General features: G+C 42.3%; 1 protein-coding gene across 7 annotated transcripts in view; it reads left to right on the top strand.

The window, feature by feature from the left end:
• Positions 1 to 16,931, top strand: part of Mrtf (Myocardin-related transcription factor) — a 122,067-nt gene that overhangs the window by 77,462 nt on the left and 27,674 nt on the right. For 2 of the 7 annotated variants that reach the window (XM_087350237.1, XM_022073665.2), the window contains exon 1: positions 10,944 to 12,084. The exons of the other annotated variants lie outside the window; for them this stretch is intronic. The gene's annotated coding sequence lies outside the window, so the exon portion shown is untranslated. Of the gene's footprint in view, positions 1 to 10,943; positions 12,085 to 16,931 lie in introns of those variants that run through there. 7 annotated transcript variants of the gene reach the window in all.

Consider the following 16,931-nt stretch of genomic DNA (forward strand, 5'->3'; position numbering starts at 1 on the left):
CGGCTCGGTCACTCACCTTGTCGCCTCTGACAGTTCTCGTGTTGATAACGGGAAGTTGTGGTTGCTTATGTCAGGATATTTTTCATGTCATGTTGTAACTACTTTGTGACATCGCCTTACACTTTATTGCCTGGCTGAGGACGTGCCCAGCTGTTAATCTGCTTGATACCACTGAACACCGCGTAAAGATGAATGTGCAACCATTCACCGAGAACTGCGAGAAACGAATTCACCCGGGTGTTTGAAAATGTGATGTTAGGCAGCCACACGAAGATACCACCAGACGCATAAGTGATAACCAAATCCCGAGATGGGTGGAGGGGTCTTGAAAAATTTGGAAATTGAGTATATACATCGTACTTCATCTTCCATGATGAACAATAACACGGCATACGCGTACAACAAAGGTTACACAATTGAAATCGCGGAAAATGTGACAGTGCACTTCACAACCGCCAGCACGCTACCAAGTCGCGTGTTAACAGTCGAGGTTTGGCTAACATCTTAGCTTTGCGGGTCATGAATTTACCCCTCCCCTCAAACCTATACTCTGTCATGTCTGTTGTAATTGCGTTTGCGCAGACTGGGTCATCGCTACCGGAAGTTCCAGTGGCCCAAGCCTGACCCAGCGGTCAGTGGGATCGACTGCCCTTTTGATTATGAAAGTAAGTGAATCTCTGTACATACAAGTGGCCCGGCCATTCTCAAATCCCTGTCACAATGGATCCTGCAGACACAGTGAAGTTGGAATGTTAGGAAAATTGTGTTGTGCCAACTGAGCACGTGGATACACTCACTTTTGAAGTGAAGAAGACACACATGACAGCTCTTAGTATCGCGCACCCGGCACCCGGGGTCTGTTGACACCCGCCCGACTTACGGTTTATTACAGCAGCGGTCATTTTCCATAGTACGCGCTGGAAATGTGCCACAGCGAGGATAATTATGCGGCTCGACACAATTCATCGTCACTATTAATACACACGTGAGGCCTCGGTGTGAGCCGGATTTATATTTCGTTTAATGCAGCCTGTTAATAAGACTGTTCGTCTAATTCTGGTTACCCAAGGCTACGCACGCTTGAAATTTGGGTTCGTATGCCGATCAAAGATGGGGGCATGTCATATTATGAGCTTTTTTGCATGAATGGATCCTGGGTTTTAACGATGCTAGTATATGCCCGAAGATAAGTGTCTGTGAACTTTGAAGGGATAGGGAAGGAGGCTATAGTGGAGTATTTCAAAGTACTATCTCGGAATTTGTCTGAAGTGTCTCAGGAAAATCACGAAAATCCCCCCCCCACTTCCCTTAAAGAAGGAAACGAAGATGAAAATATGTAGACATTGGAAATTTTATGTTTTGCGAATACAGATTTTGAAGCCATTTAGCGTCTCTAGTATGGAGATAGCAAAAAGGATGTTAATAAATTATCCGGCACATAATTTTGGCTTGTTGACTGTTAACACCTCTTCTGAAGCGTGGGTGGGTTTGTGGCAACACGAGACAGTCGTGTGTGCCGATGGCGTGCGATAAGTCATACTGTGATCCTCCGACAGAGTATGTCGGTATAGCACGCGCAGTGCAAAAGATCAGTTCTATTTCTGGACTTAACCTTCTTTCTGTTCCTGTGGTTGCGTGGAAGGAAAGACGAGGTTCCAGTTGGACGCCAGTGTTTTGTTTTGTCTTGGTCGTACTTACAGTGGGATTGTCAGCATATGCCCCCCCCCCCCTCTTTCGCGTACCACAACTAATGTCCGACAGTCGATAAAGAAATTGTCTGATGTCATCATTGGTAGCGAATTCGTAGTCAGTGGAACCCCAAGGTTCATTACCGTGAGATTTCAGGTTCTGATGGTGGTGATCGCCCGATTGATGAAGACAGTAAGCACCTCTGAAACGTCAGTCAGTTTCTACGAGACTGTAAGGCGCGACGTTCTTCATTTATTGTCGTGTTCACAAGGTTCAGCTTTTGATCCCAGTCCTGGGCCAGATGAATCCAATCCACACCCTCCAACTCAGTGCTGTTCTCCCATCTACTCTTGTGTATTCCGATACCTTCAGGCTTTCCAGCCAAACTTCTTGTACGCCTTTCTTGTTTCCTCCAATACTTGCCGCGCTCAACTCATTCTCATTGATTTATTTCCTCAATAAATATTTGGTGACGAGTCCAAATTATGGACAATTGAATAAAAATTTTCTTGGATATTATCCATCGTCTAGTAAATATAAAACGTAAAACGACGTTTCGGAGATGGGACTCTATCTCCGTCTTCAGGTTCCTACACAGTTGGGCCCACTAGATAGAGCTAATCCCTATCTCCGGACAAAATAAAAAGTGAAAGTCCCAGATTAAAAAGGCATTACCACACCATCCATCCGTGGGACGTAAAAGAATAGTATGTAAAATAAAAATTCATAAACACGATAAAGCCAAAAAAATAAAAACTCACAAAAAAGGTGGGAATAAATATACATGAATATCAGCTCGAAACTCGAGTCCCATCTCCGAAACGTCGTTTTACGTTTTATATTTACTAGACGATGGATAATATCCAAGAAAAGTTTTATTCAATTAACTCTTCACCATCGTCAAGAAGTTTTAGACCAAATTATGGAGCTCCCCTCCATGCAGTTTTGTTCATCCCCGTTAGGTCTAATATGCTCCTCGGCACCCTCTTATCAAACACGCTCAATTCGTGTTTTTACATTAACTTGAGAGATTATGTTTCACGATCATACAAAACATGAGGTAACAGTAGAATTTATTATACTTTAGTCGGTACGTTTTTTCGATAGACGAGAAGTTTTGTAACTGCATTGTAGCCTTGCGTTTAGACTTCCCGCTAACCACTTGTGGCGGAGAAGTTTACGCCCAATCACGGCTGAACATTGGTTATTTATATGCCAGTTTGGTATAATTTGGTTAATCATTTTATGTTTCTTTTTACATTTTAGGAAAATGATGCACGCGTGTCTTGTAGAAACTGTTTATCCGATCTTCAAATAAGCAAGTTCCAGATAATGCTTGGATCCGCTTAGTGTATAGTGTATGTTGTAACAGTTTCTAGTATTGTGATTTATATGACGGGGACATGTCGGGGCTCTAAAGTCTTTCAAAATATCGAGTGATTCGTAGTATTTTAACTGTTGCAAGTGGAGTGTTTGATTCTCATTTAGGAACACTAGAAACGAGTTATGTTCAGTCGTCCCAAGGAAACGTGTCCGTTGTCAAGTTTAAATCATTATGATATGTAGCACTTACAAACTCTTGGCGAAACAGGTGTTTTAATTATGTCTATGCATTGGATGCGTAGGTTATGACGTATAGCAGTAGATCGGCAAGTAAGCAAAACTGGCTGTTTTAAATCACACGCTGTTGCTTATTACGAAGGTTTATAATTTAAAGAATTTACAAATTGATAATTACGAATCAATATATTTGTGTCATATAAAAACCTGTTTGGTTTTTTCGTGTTTGTTTGCGCTCACAGAGGGGATTTTTAAACGGATGCTCACGTAGCACGGCTGATATTTTAGATATTTTATAGGCCAAAGTTTGCTACGAAATCCTCAAATCGTGTGTAAAGTTTTCTTTCAGTTACACGCATATTACGCATATGAACCTCATTATATGCCTTAATGTTTTTTTTTAATTTAGCTCAGTTATTTTCCGTTTCGCAACACCAATTCCTTCTGTTGCCTATTGGTTTTATATAAAGCCCAAGATTTTAGCTAACTTATAATTCGCTGAGCTATTCTTAACCTAGCTTAACACAGGGCACATTAGCAAGGTCTGCTACGTTGGGCACTTGCTAATATTACTACCTTAGCTGCTTGTGTTGCTTTTGGCATTCGAAAGACAGTTGCCTGGCTAACATGCTGAGAAGTCTCTCGAAACGGCAGCTACCCTGTCGTCCCATTTCCGCGAGATCGCTTTGTACCATTAGGGTCACGTAGTAATGTAACGTCTAAATAGAAACAACAACATAATTCGGGACTGAGGTAAAATATTGTGACATTTGGCAAACTGACAGACGTGTGATTTAGCGATTTTACAGGTAATTAGCGTGTTCTGTGACGTATTTAGGTGCCGAAAATAAAAATGCGTTGAGGAGGCCTGTGTGTTCACATATGTCGTTTTCAGAACCACCTGACGGATTTGGTATTGGGGCCCGTTCTAAATGTTGTTGGACGAATTTCATTTTGGTCCTTGTCGGCCCAAGATAAACACAGGACGTGGTCGGCTAAGTACTACTGACCAGGATTTGGTTAATTTAATCACATTTCTTGACATGATGTGTGTGTCAAGACAGACGTAGGGTAGATTTAACAGATTTTTAATCCGAAAACCTGGTTGGAAGAGTCCAGTTTGTAAATCTATGCGTAGACGGAAGGATAGACTTAAAACGCATCTTAGAGAAGTAGGATGTATGGCCATGATGTGTCTCCGGTCACGAAAAACTGGAGTTCTGCCGCGAATAGTCTGGTGGACCTTCATAAAATTGTGGTATTATCAACCAGTTGATCGAGTATCGGCTTCTCAAGAAGCGGACTGTTATCCATGTATCAAGATGCCCGTGTTTTCAGGCTACACAGCAGCGCTACAACCCAGAAGACGAACATCTTCATACCTGCCGCCGTGAGAACCTGAAATCTTACTCTTCTTCTTGTAGTTACTTGATTGCTTCGCCGTTCTGATTGACACATCAGTAGCAGAGCAACGTAGCCCATCTCCAGTGGCGAATGCCATTAAACTCCCCGTCACGTCACAGGTATAACACTTTGCGGACCTCTATTTGCCAACCCCGAGGTGTTGGCACTGAGTGGAGCATACCTCGCTCTCCTGACCATGACCTCCCCTCTACCCCCTGCTCAGTGTCTCGACTTCGTGCCAGTACGAAGACACACTTCTTGTATTGGTGGCCAGGAACCTAGGCCGTCACTGGGCTCCGGTTCCAACAGATGATCAGCACAATAACATTTTATATCTTAGTTTTAATGCTATCAAGCAATCTATGCAGAGTCGGATGCCAATTTATTCTTTTCTGTGGCATTTTCTTTTCTGCTAATTGTCATGTCATATATCCTGTTACCTCAGTTACTGAGAAGTCGGTAATTTCTACTGAGCAGCGTCCCATACGACAGGCATTTTCACACCCGTAATTGGCTAAGGATCTTCAGCTTATGCACAGTCGCTAAGTATTTTGTAAGAAATGAGTTAAGAAAATCTTTACAACAAACAGTAACAAAAAACTGAGCTTTGTCTGATCGGTTTCGGTGATTAATGACAATTAATTAGTTGAACGAGTTTGTTTTGACCCTGCATCGTACTTGTATTCTCCTCTTCAAGATTTTTTGATGACACGGATATTTAAAAACTTCTGTGCGCATAGGCTACTGGCAAAAGTGTAACTTTAAAACGAGGAAGTTTGGAAGTTAGGTTCTGGTTGTGTTACTGACTGTTACGACAGTCCTCACACAAAGTGCTGAGTTGATTCTGACGACAGTTGTTTCACCACAAGCAGACACGGGTTGGCGACCGGAGTGTGCAGAGAAACGAAACAAGGTGAGCGACATTTTTAAGATGTTTTATAACCGTGTGTCGATAAGCTGCTTGTACCCGAGTTTCTTGCCGTGTTGATGATGAGTGGAGGAAAACTTGATTATGACGGTTTCGAAAGGTACCCCGAATATCTTTCTCCGTTTCAGGCAGGTGAAAGAAAGATATTGCACAGTGTGGACGTAACATGCGTTTATGATGAAATTCATACACTACACAGTTAGTGTCTATTAAATAGTCACAGTTTAAGTTTTCTTTGTGTCTGGATTTTTTCCAGTAGTTTATTAATGTATTATCTGCAGACGATCGGGCCTAATTATTTTCTGTTTGTGACAGGAATAATTATTCTCAAATAAGCAATGGGAACCAGAACACGGAAAAAGAAGATAAAAACATTGCACAGGCTTATACAAGCAGGTATATTTCCGTTAGAGTGTTACGTTTATTTCAGTGTCCTCATGCAAATATTTTTGCTCAGATGTAATTTTGAATTGGCGTTTTGTTTGTGCTGTCTGATCTGAAGACATTTTCCGATAAGGCGTTTCTTTTTCAGTTCAGTTTCTGTTTTAGACATGTGCTGCTGTAAGGCCATTTGCTGCGAAAAAGAACCACTGTCGTCAGACGCATAGCCGATCACATTTATGACTGAGATATCCTATATCAGAAGTAAACTGAGCCTAGCACAGCAGTGGTGGGCCAACTTTTCTAAAATGTGTAGTTTGCTGAAGAAACAACGTAAACAGATTCCGTAACTAACAGCGGCTTAAGATGGCGAAATGGTTAGTATATGCGTGCAATGTTGCAGGATCTAGGGCCGCCGAGTCGAGGGGGCGGTGCCTGTGTTAGCATCTGGACTGTTTCCTCTGCCTCTCTGGGGTGTGCACCCCATCTGGGAGGATTCCTTTCCCCAAAACAACTTATTTGCATTCTTACAGGCTCACGGTCACATGGGCTACCCTTCACTGGCATCGCTTCGGCGTCCTGACGTCTTTTCGATAACAGCTGTTGAAGTTATGACGTCACACATATGACGTAGCTGACTGGCGTGGGCCCACCTTGGCCACTCTCGATCACTCTCCCTCTTTCTCCACGTTTCTCTGTTATCCACTGCCATCACGTGCTCGTCAGCTTGTCCTATGTATCGCACGTTACACTGTTCCAGACCCCGCTTGGCTATCGCGGCTGACCACAGCTGGAAAGACGGGCCAATTCCCAGCCACCGTCTTTCCTGGAAATTGTATGTTGTGCCGTAGCGTGCAGAACGCCTTCGGAATGTCGGTGTGCTTCAAGAAGTTTACCTTTCCAGTCAAAGATTTCATTATACAACGAAGACGTTCAGCTTGAGATTAATACGCTTTTGAAAGGATGATGGGATTCGGAGCAGGCTTAAGTTTGATTGGACAAGTGGACGCCGAGAAGCGTTGAACTGGGGCATTGAGGTTGAGCTGCACTGTAACCTAATTCAAATCCAAGACGAGTTGAACGTGCAGAGGACATCGCGATATCTGACCGACCTTGACTGCTTGGCAGAGGCCATAGCTTCGAAAGTTCGAGTTCATTGTTTCAAAGATTGCTACTGTTCTCTGTATGCATGCAGTTATTTATTAAGAGAACTGGTCCGTAAAAGTAAAGTAAAGTTTGTCCCACTATACGCCATGTAGGCGTTTGGGGTGAGTGGAGGTATAGCTCCTCTCTTCCTTGACCTCGGCACTAGATGGGGGTGAGTGGTCAGCATCACGCCCCAGCCGGCTTTACCCCCCGGGAAAGGACCCCGGTACCCATTCTAAAGGAGGCTGGGTGGGCCCCAGAGCCGGTCTGGACGCAGAGGCTAGAGGAAAAATCCTCTGCCCCCGTCGGGGATCGAACCCCAGTCATCCAGTCCTTAGCTAGTCACTATAATGACTGAGCTATCCCGGCTCATAGAACTGGTCTGTAGCATAGTTAATCTTCAGGTACTTGAGATAAAAATGAGGAATAGATCTTCTGTTTAAAGCCCCTGCCTTCTGTACTAGACTCGAACACGGGTACCTACGCTGCTATGTCACGTCGCCTGTGTGGTTGAAACTGAGGCTTAGCCGTGTTGGCCCGCCCGGCTAACGTTTTGAATGACCAAAAGTAATAAGTCTTATGTCTTATTGACGTGGTACTGCATACACCAGAAGACAGCAGAACCGATCAAATAAATTGCATAGTTTTCCAGCACCAGCCAGCCAGGCTTTGTTAGCATTGTTACGCTCGTAGCGAGCTAAACCTCGACTAGCTGGCCAAACATCGCCAGGTTGGCTGGGTTTGACTAATGATGCATTTTATCCGATCGATTCTGCTGCGTTCCAGTGCATGCAGTATCACCGAGCAACGAACGTAAGACAGAATACTTTTTATTTTTCGTTTTACAGAGCGTTAGCCGGGCTAACATGGTTAACACGAACGTTCCGCCCTTTCTTGGAACAAATGAGTAGGACATTAAATTGTGGGAATTAGTTGAATGACGTTGCAGTGGTATTGTGTCGCAATATGGATTCTATCCACATTGCTCTTGGTGTTTGATGAAATCTGGGTGGTTGGTAGAAGATTGGTGTGGGCGATGCTTGTTTGTGTACGCTTAACACTGAAGGGTGAAACTTGGAAACCTCAGCAGTTAATTGTGCTGGCACATCACGCACCTCCTATTGTTTGCCCAGCCACTGTGATTGTGTTGCTACATGTGTGAGCCTACTTATCTGCCGGACTAGATATCTGGACCTCTGTCATTCCAGGTGTGGATGAAGAGATTCTAGGTTCACCCATACGGCCGGCGTCACTAACGTACAGTCTTCAGAGCAGCGTATTTAGTGCGCTAGATTTGGTTACACTTCCGCTACAGATGTTTAGATTCAATCGCATCGGCCTAGTTCTGTCACCACTAGATTGTATATAAATCATTTGCAGCGGTGTGGACCTGTCTTGCAAGTAAGATAATTCCTCGCCCTTTATAGAACCCAGAGGCCTATTATCTTGTTCATAACAGCCCGCCAACAAACCCTAATCTGAACCAAGTGATTTAACCCAGTGTACATCCCCACACCCTTCTTATTTAAGGTCCATTTTAATATGGTCTTGCCATCTATCGCTAGGTGTCCCATGTGGTATCATCATGTCAGGTTTTCCCATGAGTGCTACATACCACGTCCATCGCACTGTCTTTAATTTATTTGGCGAAGAGTACAATTAAGAAGCTCTTCATTGTGCGCAATTTTACATTGCGTTTATAAACACTTAGCCTTTCACTGTGCACGCTACCCTACAATTTCTAACCATTCGGATTGTCACATTTACGTAGTCTGGGTGAATTGCCTAGCCTGCGACTAATGTAGTTCAAATTGCAAGGTACTTTATTGGAAATGACAGCATTTCATTCCGTTCTAATTTTTGTATATTCTATAATCAACACCGATTTTCATAAGAATCACACTTTAGATTAATTTTTGAGATGGCTGTCTTCTGGGTTTTGCTCCGTGTGTTCTGGTAGACTTTCACCGACGTTTCAGAGGTGCTTGCTACCTCCGTCATGAGTCAGTTTAAATATTTTTGGCACGAGAAAAGTTCCAGATTCTTCTGTCATGAAACTAGGCTTTGTCATTCAGTGGCCTGTTTTAACTAATACTGTACGTGACGTACCTTTACCGTAATCTTAACGAATTTGTTTCTGGACGGGTAGAGTTTACTAGTTCTTCGAAAACAGCCACACGTTTGTGTGTTCCTTGTGATTTTTTCTTCTCCTTTTGGCTGTGTTTATATATAGCCTGTAGACGCTCAGTAGCAACGACATCCCCTGCTGTTTCGATGTTCTCACAGCCTGATACGTTCGCTTGTCACGACGAAACTGTCCTCTGCCACGATGTTAAGGCTTCTACGGAACCTGTATCATCAGCGACTACTTTATTTTCTGTAGTAACGAAGAAATTGTATAGAAGATGGCTGTCTTCTGGGTTGTAGGGCCGTGAAATCAAATCCTACTTAAGAAATGGGTTTCTTGTCGGTCACTTTGTAAGAGACTACTTGGCGCATCATCCAAAAAGTTTTTAAGGAATATTACTTACGATAGTTTAATATATTCACTGAACAGTTAGACATGTATTTGACTTCACAAGCCATAGAACATCGTATTTAATTATTCTGTTCGTTACTTATGTACATAGTATTATTTTAATGAAGTGATGGTTGTCCTCGATTTTGCTTGGCATTGTGATACAAACGTGGGAAATTGTGGTTAGGAACTGACTCAACTTTTTGGGCTTTTGCTACTGCACTCCACTTCTTATCTGCGACCACGAGTGTTGAGAGTTGTATGTTGGTACAACCATATGTTTGTTTTATGAAAGTAGGTAAGCAAAGCTTCGTGTTATTAGGAACATCTACTTGAAACAGTCGTTTCTTTCATCATGCTGTGCTGGCAAAAAAAGTTCCAAGCTGTTTCACAATATTTAATTCGATTTGTGTCATTGTATGATTTTCCTTATCGAGGTTGAAGTTTCTGAGTAGGTGGTTATTACAGAGAAGTTGATGGCCTGTTTTGTTTGGGTTAATACTGCAGTGTACGTATGGTTTAATTAGATTAAATTTAGTTCGAGATTGAAGCCCTGTAGGCTTGCATTTCATTTGTCACGCTGAGACGAATGAATTTATATTAAGCTGTGCTAGTATAAATATGTTTCCTCCGCAGTTCAAGCTTTTTTGTATTTACAACAAACACGATCGTGGAAGTTTAAGGTTGTAAACAAAATATGTAAATCGTTATGTTTATCTTCACAATTAGTTTACTTTCGCTTCAAGATTTAATGATCAATTTTCCATTTTAAGAATTGTAATCTAAATAATTATTTAATTGAATGAATATTAACTGGAGATAATTTATTTGTAGTATAGATGTTTCGGGTGATACAACTTTGTAGGTGCAGGCTGTATTGCCGACGTTTCGGAGTTGTTACCGTATCCATAACCAAGACTCATTGACTACTCATTGGCCCGTGCCTGTTCTTGTAATACAGGTTTACAGTCCCTCGAGACATAACTGTTACCACGAATTTAATACGCACAGATAAGCCTGCTAGTCTTAGACTTCTACTACATTTTGAATTACTTAGCGTCTGATTTACGTGTAACGCTATGGCCTGCTGCACATCTTTGTACGTAATGCAGTGCTCTGTTTATTTACACTTCGTATGCGTGATGTTTATGAAACGAATACCAGTCGATATGACGTGTCGTATCATTAGAATCAACTGGCTCGAGATTGCATTTAGTTGCATCTCGTTTGGTGTAGGTGTGTGTGTGTGTGTGTGTCTTGTCGCCCCTCTTTTCTCGGCTACTTCTGCAGAACGCAGTCTGGTTTTCTGTGCAAGCGAACGTCTCAGTTGTTTAAGGTCGGTCACTCAGCTGGTACCCTACATCTCTGCGTGCGCCAGGTACTGTGAATGGGGCGTGTTCTGAAGTGCCAAACATCAAGAATAGAGAAGTTACTCATGCGATGGGCTATTATTGTTATTGTGAGAAAGTGTTGTGGTGTTTCATAAGGGTGAAGTCTCATTGGCTGTCGTGATGTGCAGTACCTATGCTGTGATGTTTATTGGGAATTCTCCAACATTTATATCTGATCTGATCACTCATTCTTGAAATGTACTGAGTCTTAAGAGTGGCTAATTCTGCTTGGTACGCCGGGGAATTGTACATTGGTTTTCAGAAATTTGTGCAAGACCACAGCGTTTCCGTTCGTATCACATCGTAAACATTTTTGTGGTGTGTTTATTCTGTGGATTGTTTATACAGTTGCAAACGCACTTGAACCTTAAATGAGGGCTTCTTCAAAAATCTATTTATCTTTACCGAATATTTGTTCATAAACACCTTTACTTAAGTTTGCGTAACATCTAGTGTTTGAATATTTGCATAACTTAACGTTGAGAACTTGTTAAGAGTCTGTTCCGTAAGTTGAAAATTAAGTTTTCGTTGTTGTGACACTTTTTGATGTGTATCTTGAGTCTGTATTTTCTAATTGTATCGTGCCATTCTAACGGATTGCGTTTGCCTCTGTGATGAAAATTTGAGGTCATAGCTCACAGGATAATGGGACATTTTATCAAGCGTCAAAGTGTTGCCTCTCAGTTTAATTACTAAGTGGAAATAACTGCTGTGTAAATCAGACCACGCCTCCAAATCGTGTTAATACCTGCATCGTACATGTTGTTCTAATTAAATCTTAAGTGATCGCGATAGTCGCGCCTCATATCGCTTGTATTTCAGTGTTCTTACACCAATGACAGCGCGGTCATGCCTCAGTATCCTTGAGATCTGAAGATTGTGTCTGCCTCACTTGTAATGGCAACTGTTTGTGTTTGTGCCAGTACCTTGTGCAGCTGGAAGGGAATTGTTGGGTTTGATCCAGCATGCCTGGGTGTCACAAACATTCTGTGTCGGTATCGAGAGTTGAACCCAAAACCTCTTCATTAAAGTCTGCAAAGGCCAAGTCTCGTCGTTGCTGGGAGAAGGTAAATATTTGTTGTCACGTGTTTCTTTGTGTATTTATTGTTTAGTTTACAGGCTTGCTAGAAACAAAAACTGACATCAGTTTGATCGAAATAGTAAACCGTTAAGGCATGAAGAATCTAGTCTTACAGAACTTCTTATGTGGAAGGCGGTTGTTTATGCCAGAACTAAATGTTCATATTGTGGTTTTCTGGGTCATGTGGGAATATGCCAACGTTTTGGAAGAAGATGCTGCCTCCATCTTCAGGGGTTGTAAAGTCACAATACTGCTTTGCATAATAACTGAAAAGACATACTTCGAATGATCACCATGCCGTGGTAACTGTTATAACAACAAAAAACTTGCGTTACCATGCAAGGTTCAAAAACCCTTGACATTAAATGATGACCAACCAGCATTGCTTATTGTGTAAAGAGAACAAGATTTAGCTTCATTCGTGCTATACGTGATGCCCACACGTCTGTGTGGGAGTGAGTTGTTTGGTGGACCTGTGGAACCTGTCATTTGAATGGAATTGGACGCGAGGTATGTTATATAGCCTTGACTGAATTAAGAGGCAGGCTGGCAAGAAAGCACCGAGCCCTTGTGCGTGGGTAGTACGTCATTATCGGGGCAATTGGGACTCATTTCGTTGTCAACAACACGAGGAAAATTGTACGACTATTCTGTTGTGTGTGCCTAAGTGCTGTTTTAAGTAAGGGCGCGTGTCAGTGGATGCTCAGAAGAGTCAGCCGCCATAGTTCATGTCGGTCACTTTACCAACGTTTCGGAGGAACGTATCGCATTCATGTTCAGTGTAGATTAATCAATTGCAGGTTATGCGCTGAGTAACGTCTGAGTTGCGGCGGACGCTTGTAAACACGGCAATGAACCTAAGAATTACTTGAAAGACGGAATTTATTGAATAACTGGGCGACTGTCAGCTTCTGAAGTAGGATTCTTCTCGATGAAAATAGTTTCTTCAATTATTCGAGTTGTTTTCCGTAGTAATGATGTTAGATGAATGTCCGTGATACATTCGTGGCGATTCGAAATTTGTAGTTACGAAACTTCACGTGGAATAGGCTAAGAACACACGGAGACGTTGAGTATTCCTTCGTACGCAGATAGTTTGGTGTCCCTAACCTAGATAATATTTATTTTATGATTGGTTTCATCCCCGCCTCGTGTGATTGGCTCTGGGACGGTGGGGAAACGAACAAAATATCACACAATTTCTTGTAGCCCTGCTGGTCGATAATACGTATAGCCTGTGGGATTTGAGCCTGGTGGCAGTGCGTCTGACATGGTTAAGATTGCCGTTTTTCAAGAATAGTTACTTCAGAGGAGGATATGGGCAAGATCATTCTCAAATATTTACACAGGTGAGACCGTTTAGCATGAAGTTACACAGGAATTATTTTTCCAAACAGCATTAAGCAGATGATCGTGGTAATGGAGAAGTGCTGTGTTTCCTTTGCGGTACGGGCTGAATGTTTAAATATTATTTAGTTGGGTTTCGACATCATATGGTTAGTTAATTGTCTGAAGCCGTTGCTCATATAACTAGTATTTAAAATCTCAGTTCTGCCTCAGAACACAACACGTCTTTATTACAAAGATCATCGTTAATGCTGTTCAGGGAAATGATTGCTGTCTATTCCGAGAATCGTGCGAAACCCTGTGGACAACAAGCAGAGTTGCTGGTTGTTTAAGAGGCCAGTCTGCCGTTCGAAGCTACGTGATTCCCAAGTTGAGAGAGGCCAAAGAATTAATCAGAAGGTTGTGTTTTTTTTATTGCATCAGAATTGCCCCCACATGAACAAAACACCCGTGTAACATTTGTTATAGAAATTTGTAAAATACAATAATACAGCTGGTATTTGTAATTTTGTTAGGTTAGGGACACCTACATCACCGTATGATGTATTTTATTTTTCCTCGTAATTCCATGATTTGCTCATTTCCCGGAATGCGTCTAATTTTATTCGCCTTTGTAAACTTTGTTATATACGTAGCCTTGGGGACTTGGCTTAATCTTTACCGTTTGTTGTCACTCTGTATCAATTTTGATACCGTAGTAATGTGGCTGTTGTATTTGAGGGGCTGTAAAAAGCTGCGCTCGCCGGCCACATGCGACCCTCTGTAGTGACACGGTGATATTTAATGCCTCACTTGCACGTTTGCTAAAAAGGTCATGAACCTGGGAATTAAGACGTTCTTTGAATGCCCTACTACTGCATGAGTTTCTTCCTATTAGGTTGGCAAGAACTGTCTTTGTTATATATCTTTCTTTGACTGATGGCGAAACTGGAACCTGCTAGAACTGGTTTACCTGCCTCAGACGTCTCATGTCAACAAACTGCATTGGTCTATAAAGACGAACCTGTTGCTCCTATTTGAAGAACTAGGAAATAGTTAAGAACCGAGTCTTCTGGTTGAACTCAAAGGATCGGCGGCATATTTCTTCACGTGATCGTGTACTGTTTCGCTCATAATAATATTACATTTATGAATGATTCCGTGAAGCAGCCTTTCGTGATATGCTGATAGTCGGTCCCGTAAGGAATAAGAATTTGTATTGCCATGTTTATAAGACTCTGGCAGATGGTCAGATTTGGAGAGTGATGGATCCCCCATTGTACACTCTTAAGATCCACTCGAAGAGTATTCTGCTATTTACGACCAGGTGTCCCAGGCTTCAAGTTGCATGTGATTGGCAGCAACCCTTTGAACATAAAATATTTACAGTTGGGTGTTTAAGCGACTCCGGCGCTGGTTATGTTAATTTAAGATGAAGTTTCGGTTGGTCCAGATACGCAGGTCGATCTGCTTCATAACATCAACTTATGTTACAGTTGACCGATGTCCAGAACGCGCGTCTTGACAGAACTCACCCGTTTTCCTTTTGAATAATTCCATTCATTCGTAGACTTTCGTTTAGTACAGTAGTCGCGATGCATATCATATTTGTGGTTTATTTAACGACACTCTTAGTGGTTCAGACTGCAGCGTCCGCATTTGCATGCCGGGAAGTGTATCTTGCAGCTCATGCCGTTGGCCCTGAGCATAACGCAACAGCCAGTTCGAATCATGGCCGTGTTGCGACTAAAGAAAACCTCAGAATAGTCAGCATTATCTCGAATACATGTGAGACGTGTTGATGATTTTGAATAGTGCACCAGGAGGATACTGGATGGCGCCATTGAATGTGTCCACTGTTATTCCATTCGCTTGAAAAGACGTGAATGTCACGAAATATCTTGGCCCGAATTTCCTGTCTTCTTATGGTTACAAACCGAGTTCTCTGGAGTACGGACCAGAAATGTCGGTCGAAGTACCTCAACAGTTCCAGCCGGTTAATGCGCCTTCATTTCTTTAAACGTATCGGCTGCGTCTTCTCTTTTTATTCAGGAGCGAGTCATGCATTGCATTTTCCTTTCTTAAACCAATGCATTCTTTTACACTTTTCAAGGCTTACGCTATCCCGACAGCTATCTGTAAACAGATGACAGTATCTTTATTTTTACAACTCCCATATTGAAGTTGTCGGTGGAGCATTGTGTAAAACTGGAAGTCTGAATATTTTCGCTCTTCCTGCTAGTTCTTACCCAAGGTCGCAGCCATCACACTTTAATGGTCGCGACAACCGCACTTCCGTCTTTCTGAACCAAATTAAAAACTCTTGTTTCTCATGAACTGAAAAATCGGCCAAGAATTTTTCTCCAGTGGACACAAAGTAACTCCCAGTTTGAATGACTGATACAAATACACACGTGGGAGGGAAGTGAAGACCGCAGACCGATGGCGTGTGCGAAGAAATAACCCATTCCTCCCGTGTCTACTATCGGATGTCAAATTATTGCGTTTAGCGCGTGCCGGTTACGGAGTGTTTCTGCATTGCTGGTGTTTTATAGCTCCTTTGGTTCACAAGGTACAGAGTAGTGTGAAAGTCATTGCATCAAAATGCCACCGACTGTGTCAAATTTGAAAGAGTTATTACTGTTCACTCTCAGACTTTGCCGTCTCCCCCCCTCCAGCCATTCCATCATCCCTTCCATCTCTTACTATGACGTAGCTCAAACCGGGGGGTTATTTTGCGTGGAAACGCGTGTTTGTCACTAGGTCTACGAATTGATGAACTTCCATTTTTAAAATATGATTTAATTTATGATGCCTTGAATATATTGACCTCGTTTCCAACACGCGGGGCTTACTGGCAAGTAACAAAATTAGATTACGTGTCGCTGTGTGTTCGTGTCCTGCATCCGTCGGACTGGTTACCTGACTGGCGCCGTAAAATCGCTGCCTGTTTTATTCTTTACAGATTCCGTTATTTTCCTTTCGATTGAACACGAATTTCCAACACTTGCCGATGTATTTGATTGGGAGAACAGGATGGTTGTACTCAAGGGTGCGAGAAAGAGCAGGCAAAACCCGGAATCAGCAAGAAAGTCTGCCATGTGCAGAGGCGACTGTTTGGCAGTAACCCCGCGAATACTCATGATCTTTCACACGCTTGTCTGCCAAACTGAGCTGGTGGTTACGTAAATGTGACTACTTTCTATGTACTTTTGGATCCTAATTCACCGACTGATTCATTCCCAGGCTGGCTACATAGTAATATCTCGGCCACAGTGAAATCTCTACGCCACGTCTGTCTACATTGCTTACATCTTGTTAACCGTTGGTTCTCCCAGGTTCGCATCGAACCTCGGTGACTAGCAAATTCGATTGTATTGTGTATTCTTACGGTTATAGCGTAGAAGTCTGTTTATAAAATACAAAGATGTTAATTTTGGTGTTTTTGTCCGAATTTGATCTTATAATCTTTAAGAATGCCTCCAGTAACGTCAGATTTGTTCGGGA

This window comes from Zootermopsis nevadensis, unplaced genomic scaffold (genome assembly GCF_977971745.1).
Source record: "Zootermopsis nevadensis isolate Lab colony 2312 unplaced genomic scaffold, Znev_1.0 Znev_ptg000017l, whole genome shotgun sequence".
NCBI classification, from domain to species: domain Eukaryota; kingdom Metazoa; phylum Arthropoda; class Insecta; order Blattodea; family Termopsidae; genus Zootermopsis; species Zootermopsis nevadensis.